A 21,513-nucleotide genomic window follows, 5' to 3' on the forward strand; every position below is an offset into this window, starting at 1 on the left:
GATGTAGGCATATGCCACCAGTGTCTGGCTAGAAATCAGTTTTTCACAGGAAAAACAAGTAAGATTGAGTCGCATCAAGGTCCATTTCCCCACATTGTGTAAAGCATTTCAGTGTTTAAAGCAAATAGGAAAACAGTTGGTTCAAATATTCAAAACCATATGCATTTCACTGAGCAAAAGAAACTCACTGACAAGGAAATAAAGAAGACTAGAACTGTCTAGCGTGACACATAAGGCATGGTTTCTGTCGGGAGCAATCTGGAAGCCTTTACACACAGGCAGCTCCAAATTTTAAGAATTGCATGCATTCTCATCTATAGCTCTGACTCTCCTTCTGTAGTGGCCTGCCCCCTGGTGGAGGTGCTGGCAAGTAGCAAACACCTAAGGCTGAATTTACTGAATCCAGGAAGAAATATGATGATAATGATAGCTAGCAGTGGTGATTATAAGCAGTGGTCCTGGTGATAATAGTCATGGTGATTTCATGACAACTCTATGGTATAATAAATTTCATGACCCCCTATTAACACACGAGAAACTAAAACATAGAAGAGTTATATCACTTTCTCAAATTCATACAGCTCATATGCAGACAGAAATGGAACCCTCCAGCATAGCGCTTTAAAACATGGATTTCATTTTCTCTTGCTCAGAATTTATTTCCTAGAGTTTTGTTAATTCTCTCCCATTAAAAAAGGAGCTAAGATCATCTGTTATTAGCACGAATATGAATGACTTTAATCAAGCATTACCCGACTACTTAGGAGTTTTCATGAAAGATGGGGAGAGAAAAGTAGCATTGGAGAGTACCTTGAAGAAGGACAGGTTTGGGGGAGCTCCTGTAGTGAGGGGATCTAGTCTCAAGCAGTCAAGAGACAGGCACATTTGAGTCAAGAAGCGGAGGTTTAGGGCCAGTCCTGTGATTCTAGCAACGTATGAGGCAGATGGAGAAAAGAAACAGTCTGAAGGAAACAGCCTGAGACCAGCCTGGGTAATAGCATGAGATTTTTTGTGAAACACAAATTAAAAGCAAAACAACTTTGGAATGACTTGCGTGATAGTGTGCTTAAGTGAACTTAAGGTGAGAGGCCTTAAGTTCCAATTCCAGTGTCACCAAAAAAAATGGAGATGGGGGGATGGGAGGGAGAAGGGGAGGTGGAGAAGGAAGAGAAAAGGCGTAAAGGAGGGAGGTATGAAGCACAGGCATATTTGTCTTGTAATGTTCCAAAAAGCTGCCATTGGCATGTATGAACTTAACTTTTTCAGGACAACAGCTTAAAAGGTGGGAATGGCTCTGGCCAATGGCCAAATAGTGGTCAAAGTAGTCACTTCAAATCACTATCATGATAGTTTCTGTAATGGGGAGACCAGATCTGCCCAGTGCCATTAATAGCTGTGGAGGGACTTCAGGTTGACTCTAGCTCAGATTAGAGCAGAAGCCAACTCCATCTCCACTAAGCCCTCCCCCACCCTATTCAGGGAAGCTCCCTTTACTATGTAGATTGACTACCTGAGGCCTGGGAGCTTCAAGGGAACCTGTGTCCTCCTCTTTATTATGATAAGTTATGTAGATTAACCACCTGAGGCTTGGGAGCTTCAAGGAAACCAGCTATGAATAGGCATATCCGCCTGCATCATGTGTGCCCCGCCAAATCCATGTGTCAATTCTAACTAGAATGATAGGTTAGTTCAAGTAAATATTATGAGACAGACTGTAACTCTATTGGCCACCTGCGTGCGGCCTAGCATGCTCTGTAAGTGTTGTATCTTCATTGGTCACCTGCGTGTGACAAGTTTGTCTGTGATGTTTGCCTTATAACCAGGCTGGAAGGCCACACGGGGGCGGTCCCAGCTCCCGAGTCTGGGCCGCCCAGGTGTGTACAAGCCCAGCTCCCGAGTCTGGGCTCCACACGTGGTCGGCAGTTTCGGCTCCCGAGTCCGGGGTGCGACCAAGGCCTGTCGGTTCACTTTTTGTTCACTTTTTACTTCCCCAATAAAACTGTCTTTTTGTCACCTTGTAGCTGGAGACTGTGTGGTGGACTCTTGGGAGAACCAGGAATCCCTTCCCTTGGGGGGAACCCTGTTTCATTGTAGCGAACCCCCACTCTACTTCAGTTTCAACTTCCCAGTCATCACGGAAAGAACAAAAATATGCATTTGGGAGAAGGCTTAGAAAGTGTGTATTCACAGTGAAGAGGAAAACCAATTCTGGAGAACCAGAGAGGATTGATTTTATTTATCATGGGTTTCTCTGCATTTGTCAGAGTAGTTGTTCAACAATGTTTGCCCATAAATAAATAAAGAGACAAACACATGAAATGTGTCAGGAATAGCCTTAAGGTAAGAAGTCTGATGCAATATTGGCTGTCATGATGGATCTCAGCTCAGCCACAATAAGTTTTGGCATGGATTTCTCCTACCTTCTAGAACTATGCAGTCTCTCCATGATGGGATAACACTAAGGGGCTGTGGATGACACCTCTCCACTCCAACACATGCTTTTGCTTATTTTGTTCAAGATTTCCTTTTATTCTTTTCCTATATTCTATAATCCCACTGGTCCTATTAGAGGGATTATATCACCAGATGATATTTGAATGCTGATGATTTATCATACTATGTGGTCAGGGGACATTATCAATCATGGTAACTACTTCAGAGTCCAGATAAAGCAAGTGTAAAAGAGAGACGGGGACCACTACCTTAGGTTGGGGACCAGAGAGGGCCTTGCTGAGGAAGTGTATCTAAGCCAGTTACAAAAAGAAGAGGAGGGCTGGGAATATGGCCTAGTGGCAAGAGAACTTGCTTCGTATACATGAAGCCCTAGGTTCGATTCCTCAGCACCACATATGTAGAAATGGCCAGAAGTGGTGCTATGGCTCATGTTGGCAGAGTGCTAGCCTTGAGCAAAAAAGAAGCCAGGGACAGTGCTCAGGCCCTGAGTTCAAACCCCAGGACTGGCAAAAAAAAAAAAAAAAAAACCAAGAGGAAACCATGCATGCAGTGTCCACAGCATGGCATGGACAGAAGAGGTGGAAATGAGGTACAAGGAGGATGGTAGGATAGGAAGCCACCCAACTGGCATGGAGTCTCAAAGCCTGGAGGGGCTTGGTTGTAGTTTAATTCAAAGGAGATACATGACATGGGGTGGGGAAGGGAGAACAAGGAGTGGCATGATGGGATTTGTTTGGAAAGGACAGTTGGGCTGCATTTGAGGAATGAACTGAAGAAGGAAGGAGTCTGTGGCAGGAGTCCAGGCTGGGAATCCCAGTGGCTTTTATGCTAAGTCCTGAGTGTAGAAGACAGAGAGGAAAGCAGAGTCAGGATATGCCTTAGAAGGAGACTGAGACAGATCTACTTTGGAATTAGCAAAATGAGGAAAAGAATAGAACCAAGGATCCGGTGCCATTTATAGAGACAGGGTAAAATCAGGAGGAAGGTCATTGTTTAGTTTTCTCTTGGGATTGAGGTTGGGAGTGGATCAAGAATTTCTGTCTCCTTGTTTGTTTTGAGAAGCCTTTGGGGCATAGAGGAATGATTCCAAACATGGCATTCAAGATGGTAAGTTTCAAATTCTAGGGAGAAGCCAGACCTAGAGAAATAGAGGAGGATGTTGAATAAAAGCCTGCAGCTAACAACACACACTGGTAAAAAAGCATCTTACAGCTCCCTATACCTCAGGTTGCCTTAGTGCTGTAATCTAATGAGATCTTTATTATTTCTGCAGTTGTACTGAGCAGTAACAGCCATTTCCATTTGTAGCTCCCCTTAGAGTTGCTATAACGGCTTCCTTATAAGCTGTCTCTGTTCATTTTGCCCCTTTTAACAACAATGGACAATTGAAAGACATGGACATCAGCAGCTGTGAGAACAATAATTACACTGGCCAGAAATCTTCACTACTGAGGCACACAGAAGATGACATGGTCACACCTGTGCTGATACTGTATTATGTACATAAGAGCCCTCTGCTGTTCAGTCTGGGTTTATTCAGTAACTCAGATTCTCGGGCTGAAGGATACTAAAGTACTGAGTCGGAGTTCCCTTCAAATTTCACATCCTGACCATCAGCAACTTTTAGAACAGTTTAACTGGCTACAATTAATCACACCTCTGTATTAGAAAACTCAAAAGACAATTTTGGTTTGAGTGAAAGAAATTAAATGCTTTTATGTTTAAGAGTTACTTTTTTTTTTCACTATTAAGGATCTCAATCTAGATATGGTCCTTGAATACACGTAGCAATTGGCTAAAAGATGGTGAAAAACGCCTAGCCTTTACAATGTCAGCTCATGGGAAACCTTGCCCTATTTATGTATGTGCTGTCCTGGTGTATTAAGCTAGGCCCAGGAGGATGTTGATTTGTAAAGAGGACACAGGCTAGTCCTTGATCATGAGAGATTGCAGAAGTGACAGAAGGCATGCCAGATCGAGGGACTGTACCAAAACCCCGAGACTCATATACCTTGGGGTTAGACCCAAAGCTGGAAGGGTGCCCATCCAGGTTTTTTTTCCAGGTCAGACATAATCAAGTATAGCCTCCATACTTGGTGAGACCTGCACCTATCATCTAAAACTCCCCATTAGCCCTAAAGTTTCTACTCCCTCCCAATAACACACCTCTGGGGAATAAGCCTTTAAGTCACAGGCATTTAAGAAACATTTAAATCCAAACTACAGCAGCCTTCCCTCCTAAGGATCAGAATCTGATTCCACAGGTTTCCCCAGCCTGATGCCCAGTTGCAACCCATCAGGCATCCAGTCTTCTGGCCCCATTTTACCCGCATTCATCCCTACCTGCCTGTTGGATATGCCTACTTCCCTTTCCTATGCTCTGTGACCACCTTCTGTCATTGCCACACTTCTCTTCCTGCTCTTTAGTGCCTTGACCAACCAGGGACCTTTCCTTAGCATTTGCCAGGGTCCCTGCCTCCATCCAGCCACAGAGCCTTGTTCTAAGTCCGACACACTTCCAGTTTGCCCTGTTCAGCAAAGAGTAATGAGGCAAATAAGGTATGTCTTTAAGGAATGCAAATACACTCAAGCACAGACCAATATTTCCTCAAAAATGAGGCTTCTGTATTAACCAAGAGGTGAAGACCACAGCTCCTCCTAAATTCCCCTTCTGTTGAACCTACCCTGAAGATTTTCTCAGCCTCAGGTTGACTCTGTCAAATGATGGTCCCTGGTCACATACTCACTAGCTTCCCTTGCTTGCTCTCAAATTTTACGAGGGGACCTGCTCTCAAAGATGCTACATTCTAAAATTTAAGACCTGTGGTTGAACCTTTACTCTCTTACCTGGCATGAGGGATCTTGTAGGTGTGATTAAAGGTACTGAGATGAGAAATGATCCTGGATCATCTGGGTAGGCTCAATTTAATCCCATGTGTCTGTAAAAGAGAAATGGCAGCATCAAGATTCCAAATGCCGACTTTGAAGGCCAAGGATGGAGCCAGAAGCCCAGGACGTCTCTGGCCTCTTGTGTATTTTTTACCTTCCCCTTCCCATTGGTTCCCATTTCCTAACAGTCTCCATTTTTAACTCACACTGCTCTTTTTTTTTTTAGGTCTAGGTTCCACATATAGGAGAAAATAGTTGCAATTTGACTACTTGAGTTTCTCAGTCTGCCTTGTTTTACATAACATGTTTCCAGTTCCATCTATTTTTCCTGCAAACAATATACTTTCATTTTTTATGGCCAAGTAACGTTCCATTATGTCCATTTTGTGTATATGTGTTTCACATTTTCATTGATGGGAACCTGGGATGATTCTATAGCTTGATTTTTGAGTAGTGCAGCTATAAGCATGTGTGTGTGGGCATCTCTACTGTATGTGGGGTTTTATTCCTTTGGATATATGTGAAGAAGGATTCTATTTTTAGCCTCTATTTTTAATCTTTTTGAGAAGCCTCCACACTGACTTCCATAGTGGCTGCATTCATTTACACTGCCACCAACAGTATATAAGAATCCCCCCTCTATCTACACTCCCAGCCTCACTAGCATTTGTTGTTTGTTTTCCCAATGATGGCCATTCTGACTGGGATGACATGGAATTCCAGTGTTGATTTCAGTGCACATCATGCCAATCACTCCCTCCTTTTTCTATGTTCTAAGAACTTACCAACTATACTACAATGTACCCAGGCTGGCCTCACACTATAACCTCCTTGTCCCCAAATAGCTGAGATTACAGGCTAGTCCTCCCAGTTAGTTATCCAGGACACCTGTGAGGAAAAGACTGACAAATTTATGTTTAGGGAAAACTCACTTGGCAATGAAGGTGAAGGGGACCCCTTAGAGGAAAGATGGGTGAGAGGACAGAAATAATGTTTTGAGCCTCTCTAGAAAGGTGTTTTGATCTAGCAACGGGCATACCACTCCTTTCTGGGAAGAGCTCTACAGTTCCTTTTTTGTATATGAGTTGACATCTACCAATAGAGTTTAGAGTCCTTGGACGGCTCCAAACAGTATGTGTGGCCTATGGAAAAGGCAGGAGTTAAGGATAGGAATTCTACTCTGTGTCCTTGGTTCTGTTAAATGAAGCTGATTCCAGGAAAGGGAGTGAGCCTTCAAATGGGGTACCTGTGAGAAAACTGGGCATCATTATCTGCCCCACAAAAATTGTTCTACACCATAGCAGGTAATTAACAGCAACAAGTCCTTGGCACCTATAAAACTAGACATAACTGTGATCGCTGTATCTAAGTGGCAACAGGTGACATGTGTTTGCTGGAAGTTTATTGCATATGGTGACAGTGGGAATCTCCAATTTTAAAGAGGCTGGTTTTGTATCAACAGGACTTTCCCCATACCCCTGGCTTCCTTTTCCTCCTACACAACCAAAGCAAGGGGTCCCCTGGGGAGGGAAACAGGAAGCACAAGCAGGTTCCCTGAAGCCCAGGCCTCCCTGCACACACCTGGCCAGCCTTCTGCTCAAGACATGGGCCTATGTTCATCAGTCATTTCCTGATCAAGAACACCGCAGACAGAAATTCCTCCCACCGCTTCTTGGAGCTAGCCATCTGCTTTGAAAGTCACGTGCGCCCCAAGAGCAGGTGATTTCAAGCATCGCATCATCGCCCCCTCGAATTAGGAAATGAAATGTGTTCGTGAGCAACACTTACAAGTTACTGGGGATCCAAATGCAGATGCTAACAGTCTGTGTTTTGTGTTATTTTATTGTGTGAAACAGGTTTTCACAACGTAGTCCAGGCTGGTCTCTAGCTCAAGATTGTCCTGCCTCCGCCTCCCAAGTGCTGGAACTACAGGCATGTGTCACCAAATATGGCCTTGAGGGCGATGTTCTGTTTCTTTCTTTTCTTTGTCTTTCTTCTTTCCTTTTCCATTTTTTTTTCTTTTTATCAGAATGAGCTTTTGAACTTGGGGGCTTGTACTTGCTAGGTAAACACTCTATCACTCTGTTAGTTGAGTCATGCTGTCACTCCTCTGTGTGTGCACACGCGTGTGCGCACTAGTATTGGGGCTTAAATTTGCCCTCGTGCTCTCCCTTAGCTTCTTCATTCAAGGATGGCACTCTACCACTTGAGCCACAGCTCCATTTCTGACTTTTGGGCAGTGAATTGGAGAGAAGAGTCTTGTGGACTTGCCTGGCAAGGCTGGCTTTGAACTACCATCCTCATATCTCAATCTCCTGAGTAGCTAGGACTATAGGTGTGAGCTACCAGCATCCAACACACCTACTTCTTTCTTGGCATTCGTTGTTTCTTAACTAGAGTCCTGGGCTTTTTGCCTGCAGCCAGCCTTGTTACTGGATCCTTGTTTGTTTTTTTTTTTTTGGCCACTCCTGGGCCTTGAACTCAGGGCCTGAGCACTGTCCCTGGCTTCTTTTTTGCTCAAGGCTAGCACTCTGCCACTTGAGCCACAGCGCCACTTCTGGCCATTTTCTGTATATGTGGTGCTGAGGAATCGAACCCAGTGCCTCATGTATATGAGGCAAGCACTCTTGCCACTAGGCCATATTCCCAGCCCGTTCCTGGATCCTTGTAACTAAACCTGCCATGTGTCTAGGATCACAGGTACACTCCGTCTAATCCCACCCAAAAGCTGACATTCTACCATGGCCTATTTCAGGTGTCTCTGGGAAAGCAGTGACTCTCTGTGAACTATTACAGAACACAGTTGAGAGCCAAGAGATTTGGTTGCAGAACCATATGCCTAAGTAAGCTTGGACTGCTATAACAAAATGGACAGCTTAAAGAGCAAAAGCTTATCTGTCACATTTTGAAGGCTACAAGTCCAGGATTGGGATATCAGTGTATCCCTGAAAATTCTCATTTAGGTATAGCTTCTAATTAGAGCCCCACATGGCTGAAAGAAAGAAACGGGTAGGAGAGCTCTCTGGGGCTTCTTTCACAAGGGCATGAATCTTACTTACTATGGGGTCTTCACCTCTCCAAAAGTTCTGCCTAATATACTATCGTGTTGGGGATTCGATTTCGACATCAGAACGTGAGGAGCAGTGACACAAACATACACTACAGGATAACCATCTTCCATGTGCATAAGGAGAGGCGGACCAGCAGTTGCACCATAGTTATATTCAGACACAATTCCCAGTATCACCAGAAAAAGAAGAAGAAGCAGGAGGAGGAGGAAGAAGAAGAGGAGGAGGAAAAATGAGAGAATAACTGGAGCCTATGGGACATCCATTCTATCTGCAAAGTTTCCTTTCTCTTATATTTAGAAAAGAACAAATTACTAAGTCCTGGTTTCCATGGTCCTCTCTGACATAGAGGTAGGAAGGAGAGGAGAGAGGAGGAGGGAAACCAAGTTATCTTAGTTGACACGGCTCTGTCCCAATCCATACAGAGCTTCTCCCCATCCTTCCTACAGTATGGATGTCAACTGTCCCTTCCATTCCACGAGGCCTGCTGGGGTGCTTGACACATACCCCACCTCATTTCTGTGGGGACTAGCAAGGATTTTCCCACCAAAGTGGCTGCAGACAATGTTCTTTAATCAGGAAACCTGGTGACCTGTGAGAACAATGAGGTTTCTAGTGCTGGAAGTCTCCTCAGCAACCTGGGTAAATCTGTGATGGAACAGGCCAGGAGGCTGACTCCTCAGCTCTTCCTAGGAGCATGAGGAACAACAAAGCTGAGGTTTACCATCAGAAAACAACCAACGTGGATTATCAGGCCAAGGGCAAATCAGACATCACCTCTGAAGGTCACGGTGGCCTGTCTGGCCGCCTCAGTTCAGAGGAAAATTCCTTCAGTTCACCTTGACCTGGGTCAGGGGCAAGCTTTGCCTCCAGCCCCCTCTTCACACAGTTAGGGGTCCACAGGTTGGTCCTTCCTCAGGCCCTAGGCTGAGGGCTCTCCTCCCGTCACAATCTCTCATATCCCCATCCTTCTTGCCTCCTCCTTCTGCTTCTCTCGCAATCTCCCTCCCTCCCTCCCCAGTTCCCAGTGTTGCCTCCTCTTAGGAGCCCAGGCTCTCTCTGGCTTTAGTTTCCAACTCAGAGGAATCCAAGGGCTGTCCCTACCTCTGTGGACCAGGGAGAGAGGAGAATAAGCAGACCACCTATTTCTCTAAGTCTTCCCACAACCATTAGCTGAACAGATTTTCCTGTGCTCCTACACGATGAATACTGCTTCACAGCAGTCCCTCCCGGCTATGGTTTGTATCGTAATTATCCCACAAGGTCCGTGTGGAAAAGGCTTGGTCTGCAGGCGGTGCTATTGGAAGGCAACACTCTCTTCTCCCTTTTGGTAAGTTTACCTGACTGAACTTTCTCCCTCAGGTTGTGGGTCAGCAAAAAAAAAAAAGAGGGGAGAGTAGAATTTGCAGATATAGGACAAGAAGCCTTAAGACCAAGATGGCAGAAGCGAGTTTGAGGAACCAGAGTGGGCAGGCTTCAAAGCCTGTACTTGTGTATTGCTCCGTCCTGCTCAGGATGTAAATGGTCCCTTTATCTGGCATATCCATTCTGTATATGTTACCCACATGTTGGTCAGTGGTGCTTATTTATTCACTCACTCAGTACTTTTCCTTCACCCCATGAGTTGTTCATACCATGCATAGGAAGCAAAAAGGAGGATTCAGCAACACTGAGTAAAAGCTCACAAGCTGGTAAACATCAAACCACCCAATTGATAATAGAATGTCAGGAAGTAGGACTAGTAGCACTAGAGAGGGAATCTACTTGGACAAATGAACAAAGAAAGCCTGGAGTAGGGCCCAGTCTCCTTTGGTTTGGGGAGGTGGGATCAGGGATGATCTCACCTTGAAGATCACCTTGCAGATGATCACCTTGCAGAAGGTGATGTGACAGCAAAGACTTGTATGAAAGGAGAAGATGTCTCAGGCAGACTGAATGGCAAGTACAAAGGCCCTGAGGCAGGATACTGGTAGGAAACTCTAGGAATATGAACATTGCTAGCCTATGTGTGCAAGGTTAAGTTAGAAAGAACAGCAAAGCTTAGATCACCAAGCCTTTGCTGCCAAGCTAAGAACTCCAAGTTCTTTTAAGTGAGATGACAATCCATTGAGGAGTTCTGAGCAGGGGAATGACAAGACCAGATTTTCACATGTACAGATTTTTTACATGTAGTCTATCCAAGCCACACCCAGACCACTGGCCCTCTTTTCAGTACCAGAATTGGAGGTACTTGAAACCAGCCACGGATTCAAGTTTTGTTCCCATCTTTCCCACATTTTCCCAGCATGTTGACTCATACTACCTGATGCTAACCAAAGACTCTCCAGAGCCCGGCACCTGTAACTCCTACCTGGACGCCTAGCTCCTCGAGAAGCTGAGATCTGAGGATCACGTCATGGTTTGAAGCCAGCATGAGCAAGAAAGTCTGTGAGATTCTTATCTCCAATTAACCATCCAAAAGCTGGAAGTAGAGCTGTGGCTCAAGTGGTAGAGCATCAACTTTGAACAAAAAAGTTAAGGGATAGCACCCAGACCCAGATTTAAAGCCCCAGGACACACACACACACACACACACACACACACACACACACACATACACACACTCTCTCTCTCTCTCTCTCTCACACACACACACACACACACACACACACACACACACACACACACAGCCTCTTGGCTCCCAGGATGTACTTCTACCACTGTTCTGTCTCCCATCTGCCCATTTCAGGCCCAGGAGACACAGCTAGTCTCATGAGGCATATTTGCATCTCACCTGCATCAGTAGAGCAACAAGGGGACAAAGTTGTGATAAACAAATAATTGAAAGTAGGAAGCATTAAAGCAGAGAGAAGAGAAAAATGTTCCCGATAAAGCTAAATATAGATTCTACTGTGGGTCATGTTGCTTGGATGTACACAGTAACAGCAGATATTCACTTATAATTAACACAAGAGACAATCTTTGCAATAGGTGTGTCTGAGCATGCGCGCACATGTGTGTATGGTGCTAGGGACCAAACCCCAAGGTCTGAACAAGCTAAGAACGCCCTTTACCATTGAGCAGCACCTCCAGCTCTTTGTATCCATGTTTCCGTGGGGACAAAGCTCTTCTTGCAGGGCACCAGTGGTTCACACCTGTAATCCCAGCTACTCAGGAGGCTGAGATCAAAGGACTGAGGTTCAAAGCCAATCTGGGCAGGGAAGTCCATGCAATTCTTATTTTGAATTAACCACCCAAAAGCCAGAAGTGGAGTTGTGGCTCAAGTGGTAGAATGCCAATCTTGAGCACAAAAGCCTTGAGTTCAAGCTCTAGGACCGGCACATGCACACACGTGGGCACACACACACAACACACACACAGCTCTTCTCACTGCTTTGCAGATACAGAGGATTGAGAAGTAGGCAGGGAAGATGCTCACCCAGGACCCCCCAGCTGCAAGGTTATGACTCCACCCCAGAGCACTTGGCAAGCAATCAAAGCCTCCTTCAACAACAGCACATGAAGCAAAGACATAAATAGCTGGGCAATAATTTTTAAAGGTGCACGCAAGACTTCTACCTAATGCAAAGTAAGAACATGATTTTTGAGGAACAGAAACTTGACTAAGGTTATAGCCCACCTACAAATAACACCAAAGAGAAAACTGAACACTTAAAAGGAAAAGCATCGTTCCTCCTCAGAAAATCTGAGAGGTTGCCTGTCAAAAGTTATCTCCTCCAACTGAGAAATCTGGAAGTCTCAGGTAAGCTTCTCTAGCATACCATAAAATAACAGGTATTTGGGGCTGGGGATATGGCCTAGTGGCAAGAGTGCTTGCCTTCTATACATGAAGCCTTGGGTTCGATTCCCCAGCCACCACATATACAGAAAACGGCTAGAAGTGGCGCTGTGGCTCAAGTGGCAGAGTGCTAGCCTTGAGCAAAAAGAAGCCAGGGACAGTGCTCAGGCCCTGAGTCTAAGCCCAGGACTGGCAAAAAAAAAATAATAATAATAATAGGTATTTGAAAAATGGAGTGACTCCCAAAGTACTGAAATTGCAGTCATCTCGTGTGGCCATCCCAAGAGTCCTGAGAGGAGCTGAAGGTCGGTCTCATCCTTGTCCCCATTCTGCACACACAAGGACACAGAGGCTCCAAACACACAGGGGGCTTCCCTCAGTCATGCCGCCGAGCCTGACCTCTGGCTGCTGAAACGGTGTCATGCAGTGTGTTAGAGAGAAAGTCAAGCTTGATGCCAGGACAATGCAGATTTGCACTCTCACTTGCCACTCACTTATTCTCCATAATAGGCTGCTTCTTTACACAGTCTCAGTTGCCTCCCCTGTAAAAACAGGAAGCATTAAAGCTGCATGCAGTTATTAGTTACCGGGAGGATTCATTGAGGAGAGAGTTATGGAAAAGGGCTCAGCTTCCCATATTTTTTTTTTTGACATAAAGCAGGCAGTCAGATGGTGGTCTTTGTTGTCCATCACATCTGTGGCTTCTTTTGGTCACTCTCATTTGTAGTTTCTCCAGCACGTGACAGAACTCACACACACAGGGGAAATGATATTTCCTCTGGACTTAAGCTCTGATTCAGCTTGTTTCTTAGTGAGAAAGATCTTAGCTGGGCCTGGATATACGCCCGTAATCCTGGCACGTAGGAGGCTGAAGCAAAAAGATCATGAGTTCTAGGTCTACATAGTGAAACTGTTTCAGAAAACCAAAATAGATAGATTTACAGACAGACAGACAGATGGACAGACAGATAGATATAGACCGATAGATCGGTCTTGTCCTTGGACATAGTTTGCACATGGTTTGTTCCCAAAAGGCTCATGTGCTGGAAGTTGGTCCCCAGAGGGGCAGTTTCAGAGGTAGTGGTATCTTTAAGAAATGGAGGCTTGGAGGGGTAATTAGGTTATGACACACTGCCCTTGAAAGAGATTAATGCAGGTCTCATGGGACTGAATTAGTTCCCATGACAGTGGATTGTTATACGGGAGCCTAACAGTTTTCTCTAACCCCTTCCATATGTGCTACTTACCCACTCTTGCACACATTCCTGCCATTGTGCTATCTTCCATGAAACCTCTAGAGCTGAAATGAAGACAATACTATGTGTAATATGGAGGTCAGATCTGGCCAGCGCCATATTGGCCACATGGCAAGCTTGACCATGTGGTATTTCTAGCATCTTGTCTTGATGGGCGTGCCTAGATTCCTACAGGAAGGGAAGTCCCATCCCCAGGTATTGGTGTTCCTAAATCCCAAGAGACAGGGACAGGCACATGGTCTAGAGGTTACTGAACCTGTCTGTCAAGTGCCTGGGACTGGGAGCTTCCTGTGACCCAGCCCCCTGACCTGACCCTATTTAGGGCTCAGGCGCCATTACACCATGGCACGTGTTCAAGTCTGGTGTCTCCTCCCTGTAGCATCCCAAGTCAGCTCTCCATTGGAGCTGAATTGGTTTGTTGGTACTTAGAAATCTTCTGAAAGTAAGTCTCTCTGCCACTGTCCTGTTTTGTGTCATATGTTTTTCTGGAACCTGGGACAGATCCATCTGGAACTTCCCCAATAAATCCATTTTTTTACTTGAGATTGTCTCTGAGTGGTGGACTCTTGGAGGGATGGGGGACTCCACCCTTCCTCGGACCCCACTACGCTATGTTCTTGAGTTTCTAGAACCAGGATTCAAATAAATCTATTTTATTTATGAAGTACTTAGCCACAGCTATTTTGTTAAAGCAACAGGCTAGGACAACTGGTTTAAGCAGAGATTCTGTGTTACCAAAATAATCAGTTGATGAGTTCACTAGAAAGTAAACATGAAGAAGACAGACAGCACTTCATTCATGTCCTAAATGTTAATAAAGTAGCTGTAATATGGAGGTCAGATCTGGCCAGCACCATCATTGGAGGTTGAGGGGTGTCAGATTGACTCCATCTCAGATCTCCCCCACCCTATCCAGGGATAAGATTGTGATAAGATTGTGTAAACTGCTTGACCACCTGAGTAGTGGAATGTTCAAGGTTAAACCTGTGCCCTCCCGTGAGTAGGCGTATCTGCCTGTGTCATGTGAGCCCCGCCAAATCTGTGCGCCAAGCCTAACAAACATGATAGGTTGGTCCTAACAGTTGCTATGAGGCAGATTGTAACTCCATTGGCTGCCTGTGTGTGACCTGGCATGCTCTGTAAGTGTTGTAACCTCATTGGCCACCTGGGTGTGGCAGGCTCGACCATGTGATATTTTTCTTTATACCCCGACCCCAAGCGTGGCCCGAGGCATGTGGTCTCAGCTCCCGAGTCTGGGCTGCATCCCTGGCCAGTCAGTTTACTTTTTACTTCCCCAATAAATCCATCTTTTTACTTGAGACTGTCTCTGAGTGGTGGACTCTCGGAGGGATGGGGGATTCCCCTCCCCTCAGACCCTATTACATTGTGGTCCCCTCCCTTGAGGGGGAGGACCCCATTACAGTAATCATTATAAAACAAATTTTAGAAAAACCAGGGTGAACTTGGTAGGGAGCTTATAGCTACTGAGAAGGCAAACATCAAGTAAGCCATTGCTACCATGACTCAGACACCTCTGGTCCTCTACATTGTGTGTGTGTGTGTGTGTGCGCGTGCACGTGTGTGCACACACACATACGCACCTGTGCACATGCCAGTCCTTGGGCTTGAATTCAGGGCCTGGGTACTATTCCTGAGTTTTGTTTTTGCTCAAGGCTAGGAGTCTCTCACTTGAACCACAGCTTCACTTCTTGCTTTTTGGTGATAAGAGTTACATGAACTTTTCTGCCTGGACTGACTTCAAACTGCAATACTCAGACCTCAGCCTCCTAAGTAGCTAGGATTACAGGCATGAGCCATTGGCACCTGGTAGGGGGGTGTGTGTGTGTGTGTGTGTGTGTGTGTGTGTGTGTGTGTGTGTGTTGTTCCTGGTACTTGAACTTGGGGCCTGAGTGCTTTCTCTGAATTTTTGTGCTGAAGGCTAGCATTTTATCACTTGAACCCTTGAACTACAGCTCCACTTACAGCTTTTTTGGTTGTTTACTAGAGATAAAAAGTCTCATGGACCTTCCTGCCTGGGTTGATTTTGAACTATGTTCCTTAGATGTCAGCCTCCTCGAATAGCCAGGAATACAGGCCTAGCTGGTACCTGGCCCCATACACTCTTTTATTTTTCTCATTTGAATGAGTTTTCATACCATTAAGTTCTAATCCCCCTAGACTTTTGAGGGCTCAAGAACAATGAGCAAAATGAAGCTCCATATTGTCTTCTGCTTTCTCCATTTCCTGCAAAACGATCTCCAATTAAGGGAACACCCATTCTAAGCAGAGGAAACAATAATTCTCCATCATTGAGAACTAATAATACTGGGTATGAGGAGGGATGGAAAAATTATCTCTGGCTGAATAGTCAGTTCCCACACTAAGAATGACAGGGTACAACATTTTAATAGTCAGATAGTCATGTCTGCTGTCAGCAGGATAATATTAATAATAATAATGAGGAAGAAGAGGAGGAGGAGGAGGAGGAGGAGGAGGAGGAGGAGGAGGGGGAGGAGGAGGAGGAAGAGGCCACAGAATAATTGAGACACCTGATTTTTTAAAAAATGGCATAGGAAAGCTAGAAATAAGAAGAAGGAAAAGAGAGAAAGAAAGGCAAAGATCCTTCCTTTCCAGCTCATAAGCATAATGATTGGGTTCTCAAGAAAGAAAGGAAGGGGGAGGGAGGGGGGCATGAGGGACAGGGTAACAAACAGTACAAGAAATGTATCCAATGCCTAACGTATGAAACTGAAAACTCTGTACATCAGTTTGATAATAAAAATTTGAATACAAAAAATATATATAAATAAAAAAAACAAAAAACATAAAAAAAAGAAAGAAAGGAAGGAAGGAAGGCAATCAGAATATTCACAATCTTCATTCCCTACAAAATAGAATCTAAGATAAAAATCACTTTGTTGGGCACTAGTGGCTCATGCTTGTAATCCTAGCTACTCACAAGGCTGAGAGCTAAAGATCATGGTTTGAAGCCCGCTGGGCAGAAAAGTTCCTGAGGCCCTTATCTACAACTAAGCACCAAAAAGGCTAGAAGTGGAGCTGTGACTCAAGTGACAGAGTGCTAACCTTGAGCAAAATAGCTCAGGGACAGCATTCAGGTACTGAGTTCAAGCCCCAGGAACAGCACCAAAAATTAAAAGTTACTTCAAGTATAGTATCATAATGAAAACTATAATTCCCCATATATGTCATAAACCCTTAGCATGTAAAAATATAATCTCAAAATACATAAAGCAAACCTCAATAAAAATTCAAGGAGAGGCTGACAAATTCTCATGGCAAGTGAATTTAAATATATGTTTCAGAAACTAGCTGATCAAATATTACCAAAATGAGTAAGGCTTAAGAAGTCATGAGTAATCAAATTAACATTTATAACCTAGTAGATATAGAGAGAGAAATGAGTTTTTACCCAACAGAGATTGCACATTTTATTCAAACTCCCAATACATTTTCCAAATGTGTTAAGCAACAAAGAAAAACACGATAAATCCCCCCAAGAAGAACTCTGACAGCCCACATTTATGAACTATAATGGAATACAAAAATTAGACGATGACGAAAGAAAGATAAATAACCAAAACATTTCCTTCTGGGTATTTTTAAACATTCTAGCAAGGAAATAAAACAAATTACAACCTAGAAAGAATTGAATCACAATAAGAGCAGTCCGTGTACATCAGAGCCCAGAGGCCACATCCTGAGAGAAAATACATAATTTTCTGCACATATGGTTGAAAATCAGAAAGGGTGAAAATAAATTTACCAGCCAAGCTTTCAACTCAAGAAGGTATGGGGAAGGAGGAAACCAAAATAAATCTGAAGAAAGCTAAAGGAAGGAATTAAGAAAGATAAGCTAATTACTAATAAAAAATCGAAGTAGGGGCTGGGATATGGCCTAGTGGCAAGAGTGCCTGCCTCATATACATGAGGCCCTGGGTTCGATTCCCCAGCACCACATACACAGAAAATGGCCAGAAGTGGCGCTGTGGCTCAAGTGGCAGAGTGCTAGCCTTGAGCAAAAAGAAGCCAGGGACAGTGCTCAGGCCCTGAGTCCAAGCCCCAGGACTGGACAAAAAAAAAAAAAAAAAATTGAAGTAAAGATAACAGACTGTTATTTCCAATGTAAATCTCTGGTATGGCTATCAAAAAGAAAGAAAAGACAATACTAGAAATTAAAAACTATAAGGATATTTACCCTTAACTTTCCTTGCCTGTCCTGGGGCTAGAATTCAGAGCTTGGGCACTGTCCCTGAGCTTTTAGCTCAAGACTAGCGCTCTACCACGTGACCCACTTTCAGCTCCACTTTCAGGTTTTTGAGGAGGAATTAGATATGAGTCTCATAGACTTTTCTGTCCTAACTGGCTTCAAACCACGATCCTCAGATCTCAGTGTCCTGAGTTGCCAGGATTACAGGCATGAGTCACCATTCCCCAGCAAGGATATTTACCACTTATGACAAACATTTTAAAAATCGCTAGATGAAGTAACTGATTGATTATAAGGATCAATTCAAGGAGAAGTAGAAACACTGACTAGGATTGCGATTATACAAATATGAAGGGAGCCAGCGCTGGTGGCTCATACATGTAAACCTAGCTACTCAGGAGGCTGAGATCTGAGGATCACGGTTCAAAGCCAGTCTGGGCAGGAAAGTCCATGAGACTATCTCCAACTAACCACCAGGAAACCATAAGTGGCATTGTGGCTCAAGTGGTAGAGAACTAGACTTGAGCTGAAGAGCTCAGGGACAGCACCCAGGCCCAGAGTTTAAGCCCCATGACTGATAAAATAAACAAACAAACAAAAACATGAAGGGAACAGGTGGCTCTGCTGAGGATCATGGTTCAAAGCCAGCCTAGGAAGGCACATCCATGACACTTTTTTTGTCGGTCCTGGAACTTGAACTCAGGGCCTAGGCACTGTCCCTGACTGAGCCTCTTGGTCCTCAAGGCTAGTGCTCTACCACTTGAGCCACAGTGTCACTTAGGGCTTTTTCTGAGTCTTACTGACTTTCCTGCCCCAAGCTCAGCCTCCTGAGTAGCTAGGATTTTTTTTTTTCCCAGTCCTGGGCCTTGGACTCAGGGCCTGAGCACTGTCCCTGGCTTCTTTTTGCTCAAGGCTAGCACTCTGCCACTTGAGCGACAGCTCCACTTCTGGCCATTTTCTGTGTATGTGATGCTGGGGAATCAAACCCAGGGCCTCATGTATACGAGGCAAGCACTCTTGCCACTAGGCCATATCCCCAGCCCCTCTCAGGAGACTCTTATCTCCAACAAACTACCAAAATGCTGGAAGTAAGACAGTGGCTCAATTGTTAGAGCACTGTCCTTGAGCAAAAGAAGTCCAGGTGTAGGCTCCAGCTACAGAACTGGCACAAAAAAGGAAGGAAGGAAGGAAGGAAGGAAGGAAGGAAGGAAGGAAGGAAGGAAGGAAGGAAGGAAGGAAGGAAGGAAGGAAGGAGGAGACATGGCTGAAGAGCTAGAGAGCCAGTAGTGAGCAATTGCAAGGCCATTAGTTTATACCCCAGTACCAGCAAAAAAGAAAAATAGATGTTTATATGTCTTAATTGTATGCCATATCTATCTACATATCTATCTGTCTAGGTAGATTAAGATACCTATCTATTTAGATAAGAGATATGGCAGTCTGTTAAATGAACAATGATTACAGCTCATCTTACAAATGTAGAGATGTTTCAGTATGAGCAATCTACTTTTAAGAATCCAGCTAGTGGTCTGGAGATATGGCCTAGTGGCAAGAGTGCTTGCCTCGTATACATGAAGCCCTGGGTTCGATTCCCCAGCACCACATATACAGAAAACGGCCAGAAGTGGCTCTGTGGCTCAAGTGGCAGAGTGCTAGCCTTGAGCGGGAAGAAGCCAGGGACAGTGCTCAGGCCCTGAGTCCAAGGCCCAGGACTGGCAAAAAAAAAAAAAAAAAAAAAGAATCCAGCTAGTAAAGAAAGTGCCAGCACGCAGAAAGTGTGGGCAGCCTGGCTAGGTTTTTGATGGGAGCCACTCAACCACTGAGTTGATCTTAGCTGATACTCAGGTTCTGGGAAGGGAAAGACAGAAGACCAGCCTTCCATGTATGCAATGGTTTAATACAAAAATAGTATCAGTTAAAAAAACAAAAAAACAAAAAAAACTGTTGATTTGTTCCCTTTGGGTTTTTTTTTTTTTTTTTTACTTTGCCGAAGACCAGAAAGGAGAAGAGGTTTGAACACACACATACACATGCATATACAATATGCATACATTGCATACACTCACCCATTCGGCCTAGAAGCATCTGTTTGTTTTTTTCATAAGTATCTGTTATACTACTTCCTAAAATTAGACTCTGCCCAAAAGGAGCAGTGTTCTCTTCCTCTGCTTTCAGTCTGAAGACAGTGCTCTTTAGGACCAGGAAATAAACGTAGAGACAATTCTGGCTTCCCAGTTAGCAATCTAGGTAGTGACACACAGAAGTGTTGTTTTAAAAGACTTGTCTACATAATTATTATTTACCCCTCCAAATTTTTCTTATCTGTAGTTATTTCTTGAGCTATACCTCTGGGCTAAATTTTTGCTTCTAATTTTGGAGATAGTCTCTCAGACTGTGCTGGCCGGCGTATCTCAGTCTATTGCATAGCTAGGATTACAAACATGAACTGCTTGTAAACCTGGCTCGATCATTTCTTACACCAGACAAAAATCTCCCTAACCTGCTGCTGCATCAAAGAAAACCAGGCTATTTTGAAGAACATGTATTTCTTTACATTGAGATATTTAAATAATCTCAACTCTACCTTCCTGTGGACCTACTAGAACAGAATTACTTCACTTGGCACAATCAAATGCCTCCTCAATCTAGCAACGTTTCATGCTTTGTTTAAGGGCTCGTTTATGGCCCTAGGAGGATATTTCATGCTGTAATCCCAGCTATTTAGCAAGCATAGATTACAAAGATTGTAGTTCAAAAGTAGCCTATGTAACTATTTTCAACATGCCATGTGAAACGATACCCTTTTTTCCCTCTTTCTTGTCTGTTGGCTAGTTTGAATGCTTTGTTTTGTTTTGTTTCTCTGGTATTCCCTTCCTGTGGTTGTACCCCCCCCCCCTATCACTGTATCTCATCTGAGTACCCTGGGTAATGTATATATGGATATTAGAACAAGGGAAGGGAAAGGTGTTAGGTTTTTAAAGTAGGTAGCCTGTAAAGGAGAACGCCACGCAGTATTCAGGCAGGAGAGAAAAGTTGGCCCTTGGCCAAGATGATATTTGGCAGGCGAGAAGGGAGAGAAGGGGCGACCCCCATCTGGCCCTGCTTTATCTAGGGCAGGGTCACACGGGGGTGTGGCCAGGTGGATTAGGATGTGACCTCAGGGAAGGGGGAGGTAACTGCCTCCAGGTCTCTGGTTACCCAGGTAACTGGGTGGAGACTTAAACTGGTGGGGGGCATCTACATGGAGCCCTGGGGGACAAACCGTACAAGAGGGAATATCAAAATCGAGAGACAAAGGATAAAATGACAATCTATTCCAAAAGCAACACTCACAAAACCATTTGGTGTAAACCAACTATACAACTCATGGGGGGAGAGGGAAAGAGGGAAAGGGGGAAAATGAGGGAGGAGGTAACAAGTTGAACAAGAAATGTACTCTGCCTTACTTATGAATCTGTAACCCCTCTGTACTTCACTTTGACAATAATTTTTTTTTAAAAGAGTAGGTTACATAACAAGTTAGAAAGACTCCACTCCAACAAGTGGGGTATGATGATGCATGCCTGTGGTCAAGACTCTACCCAAAAATAAATAACTAAATAAAGCTAAAAGAGCAATGCCAAGGGTAGATGGGTTGGTAGAGAGCCTGCCTAACAAGAACAAAGTCCCGAGTTCAAACTCCAGTAAAGGAAAAAGACCTCAATTAGCTCTTCCCAGAAACTCTTCCTGATGGAGCCATCTCCAAGAGCAGAAGTTCTCTTAGCAATTCATATGTGCTTTAAAAAAAATTCTTACATTCTCACCTGAAGTTGCAAACCACATGAAAGGAATAATCTCACT

The 21,513-nt window shown here is 44.3% G+C and overlaps 1 long non-coding RNA gene across 1 annotated transcript in view; it reads right to left on the reverse strand.

Moving 5' to 3' along the window:
• Positions 1–18,675: 18,675 nt before the first annotated feature.
• Positions 18,676–21,513, reverse strand: part of LOC125351518 — a 28,113-nt gene continuing 25,275 nt past the window's right edge. The window contains exon 3 of the long non-coding RNA XR_007210966.1: positions 18,676–18,718. This is a non-coding gene — a long non-coding RNA (uncharacterized LOC125351518). The remainder of the gene's footprint in view (positions 18,719–21,513) is intronic.

This window comes from Perognathus longimembris, chromosome 5 (assembly GCF_023159225.1).
Source record: "Perognathus longimembris pacificus isolate PPM17 chromosome 5, ASM2315922v1, whole genome shotgun sequence".
Lineage (NCBI taxonomy): Eukaryota > Metazoa > Chordata > Mammalia > Rodentia > Heteromyidae > Perognathus > Perognathus longimembris.